Source organism: Pseudochaenichthys georgianus, chromosome 18 (genome assembly GCF_902827115.2).
Source record: "Pseudochaenichthys georgianus chromosome 18, fPseGeo1.2, whole genome shotgun sequence".
Lineage (NCBI taxonomy): Eukaryota > Metazoa > Chordata > Actinopteri > Perciformes > Channichthyidae > Pseudochaenichthys > Pseudochaenichthys georgianus.
The window spans coordinates 7,283,892-7,288,072 of record NC_047520.1 but is presented as its reverse complement, the minus strand read 5'-3'; positions in this window follow the sequence as shown (position 1 = coordinate 7,288,072).

Sequence of the window (4,181 nt, the reverse complement as noted above, 5' to 3'; positions counted from 1 at the left end):
ATGAGGCTCACATCACTGCTCAGCACGCACACACACACACACACACACACACACACACACACACACACACACACACACACACACACACACACACACACACACACACACACACACACACACACACACACACACACACACACACACACACACACACACACACACACACACACACACACACACACACACTAGAAGGTCACGTGATCACATAATTGAATATGAATCATCATTGATTCACTGATAATGAGTTATTCTGTCCTTTTTATTTTTAAGGTGGATGTTGTCAGAACTTTGCGGTGTTATTCAATCACTAAATTTGAATTATTTTTTACCATTTAACATCATAAAAAACAATGGTTAAATTACAACATTTTCAAAATAATCGTTTCTGTGAATTGTCAAATGAATAGCAGTGAATGCTCTCTTAATTAATCCATGATTGACACCTGCTGACCCTTGCTGGAACGTGATTGGTCAATCAAGTCGTTTTAAACAGACGTCGCCCCGCCCACTTTGTTAGTTTCCCAACTGAAGGTGTTGACCGTTAAACTCCTCACTAGGTCAAATTAGGTTTTCATTGCTTTTTTACGTCAACAAAAACCCGTTTAAACAGTTATTACAGTTTATGTCGCATTTCATGAAACCAATCCACTGCCAACAGTTCATTATTTCCTGTTTTAGGGACGCCATGAACTACAGTTTATGCTGTTGCTAGGCTACGGATTGCCGGTTGGTCCACCTCACATCCACGGTTGGACACTTGAAGACTGAACTTGGGTTTCCTGTCCTTTTGTGACTCTTCCTAAGGACTTAACTCCTCTCTAAAATGGTGGAAGATACTGCTTACATCGACCAAGGTAAGACTTTAGTTTGCTGTGCTAAATATGTAACCTTAGTTGATTTTAAGCTTCGTTTACATTGTGTATGTACGCTAGGCTAGGCTAGCGTATGGCTAAGCTAACGGTCTAGTTAGCTAACTTCCTGGTTCATTTGTGGTTCATGTTCTGATGTTGGCTGCTGGTGAACATTATGTTGAATTTGGGTTGGATACTGATGGTTTGGTGAAAGCTAAATAATCATCTGTACATGCAGCGGTGTAAAGTAGATTTACTCAAGTACTGGACTTAAGTACAATTTCCAGGTACTTATTTAATACCTTTAATCAAGTGTTAAATCAGACTTTAGTTCCACCTGGAGTAAATCCACCAGCTACCCTGCAGTATACAAAGTCATTCAAACTAGCTGCACCTTCACCAGCTTTGAGAACACTTTCATGATCAATCATTATAAAACATATCATATATATTATTCTGAAATGGACCAATCTGCACAATGCCTACTTTTACTGTCGCTACTTTAAGTTTTATATTTATTGCTATATATTGTAGTGCAATGCACATAATTTTACATATACGTAACCTTATTTGTTTTTTTATTTTATTTTATGTCTACAACATTGTAGAATTTGCCTACATCTGTTCAGCCCAATGTCCTTATGATCTCTCTGTGCAGGCTGATAGGCAGTCTCAGGATCTTGAACACAAACACACCAGAGAAAAATGAGAGCAGGGTTTTAGTGAGGGAGAGGCATGAAACCACATCACTGTGTTCTCTGGCAGCGCAGAAATACACAGCCGAGTCTGATAGATTTAGACTTTGAATAATCAGAGCTCCTCTCATCTTGTCTTCTCTTGTTATCTCAAACCGCTTTTCAAACCCCTTCTCATAGCTGGGATCACTGCCATAGCTGTATCCAATTAAACTCATCAGACCTCTCTCTGCTTGTTGGTACCAGAGCATTATATCCATCTCGTTATCATTGTGACGGCATTTAATTTCTACCCTGGCTTTGTCGTTGACTATTCTGGGACGAGTCGGCTCAAACTCCACACCCTCAGCTCCATCTGTGGGAAAACACAGAATAAAAAAACTAGTTAATACAGAAGCGACGGTGTAAAACATTCTTAAAAATAGTTCCGTCAAGAAATCTTCAAATTTAAATAGTTACTCAGCAGTAAATTGCATGTCCAATCAATCTGCTGATTACTCTCTTAATGAATAGTTGGTCTATAAGATGTCAGAAAATATAGAAAAATGTCCATCCAAGTTTCTCGAAGTCCAAGAATATGTCTTGTTTCCTCATCCAAAGCACATAGATGTTCACTATATATAATGAACAGCACTTTGTGATAGTTTAGCATGCAAAGTTCCTTTAATGATAAATTGCTCATCAAAATAGTTGCATTACATGACAGTGAGAGGAGAAGCAATGCGATGACAGCTGGAGACATGGTCCAGGTTCTCTGTGCTGCAGGAGGAACTGTCTTCACTGAGAGTCTGTATGAAGAGACCATGTGAGAGGGTTTTAGTGAGGGAGTGGCTCCAAACCACATCACTGTGTACTGGCAGCGCAGAAATACACAGCCGAGTGTGACGGGTTCGCTGAGCGTATAATCAGAGCTCCTCTCAGCGTGTCTTCTCTCGTCAGCTCAAACTCTTTTTCAAATTGACCCTCGTAGGTTTGGCCGGTTGCATATCCATACCCAATGAGGGTCATAGAGAGATTGTCTTTTCTCTGCTGATACCAGAGCATTACTAAAAGGGTAGAATCGTCATGGCTGCATTTAATCTGGACCTCAGTGCTCTCCGTCACTATCTGAGCAGGAGATTGTTGAAATGTAGCAGCGCTCGTCTGACCTGTGGAGAAAACAGATTTGAGTTTAAACTCATATTGAAGCAACCGACCAGAAGATAATACATTACTTATGGCTTTCAAACACTAGTTTCATATTCAGGTTGAGATCCAAAGTCTTACATGGAAACCAGATGAAGAGTAACCAGAATGTGTGCACATGTGGAGACATGGTGAGGCACTGATGTGAGGAGGAAGAGGGGAGGCTTTGTGCTCGTTCATCATCATCATCACAAAGCCACGTGCTGTGCCTCCACCTGTTGGTTCAATTTAAACATCTTTCTTTATGCTTTACATTCACACGTGCATAATTCAATCGGGACTACATCTCTGTAAATATTTCTTTATTATTATCTTTTTGAATTTTTGCACATTCCTTTTTTCTATTATAAAGTAGTTATATAGGTTTTTTTTAATAGTATTTTTCATATTTGTAACCCAGTTCCTCAATACACTTTTTTATTCAGACACATTTTACATGTTTTTAATGACATTTTTATATGTTAAATATTATTAGCAATAATTCCGTGCAAATTAAATTATATTGTAACTTTTCTTCTTCACAGCTTTCCTTTTTATACCGAATTTTTTTTCATATTTATGGTTGTTTTTTCAATTTTCTATTATCATTATTACACTGATAAACATTATGTTTTCATTTGGGTTGAAAGCTAAATAATCATCTGTACATGCAGTGGTGTAAAGTAACTAAGTGGATGTACTCAAGTATTGGACTTAAGTACAATTTCCAGGTACTTCTTTAATACCTTTAACCAAGTGTTAAATCAGACTTTAGTTCCACCTGGAGTAAATTCACAAGCTACCCTGCAGTCTACAAAGCCATTCAAACTAGCTGCACCTTTACCAGCTTTGAGAACACTTTCATGATCAATCATTATAAAACACATCATATATATTATTCTGAAATGGACCAATCTGCACAACGACTACTTTTACTGTCGCTACTTTAAGTTTCATATGTACTATATATTGTAGTGCAATGCACATAATTTTACATACGTAACCTTCTTATTTGTTTTTTTATTTTATTTTATTTTATGTTCAGCTATGTCTTGTAAAAAACAACATTGTAGAATTTGCCTACATCTGTTCAGCCCAATGTCCTTATGATCTCTCTGTGCAGGCTGATAGGCAGTCTCAGGATCTTGAACACAAACACACCAGAGAAAAATGAGAGCAGGGTTTTAGTGAGGGAGAGGCATTACACCACATCACTGTGTTCTCTGGCAGCGCAGAAATACACAGCCGAGTCTGATAGATTTAGACTTTGAATAATCAGAGCTCCTCTCATCTTGTCTTCTCTTGTTATCTCAAACCGCTTTTCAAACCCCTTCTCATAGCTGGGATCACTGCCATAGCTGTATCCAATTAAACTCATCAGACCTCTCTCTGCTTGTTGGTACCACAGCATTACATTCATGCCGTTATCATTGTGCCTGCATTTAATTTCTACCCTGGCTTTGTCGTTGAC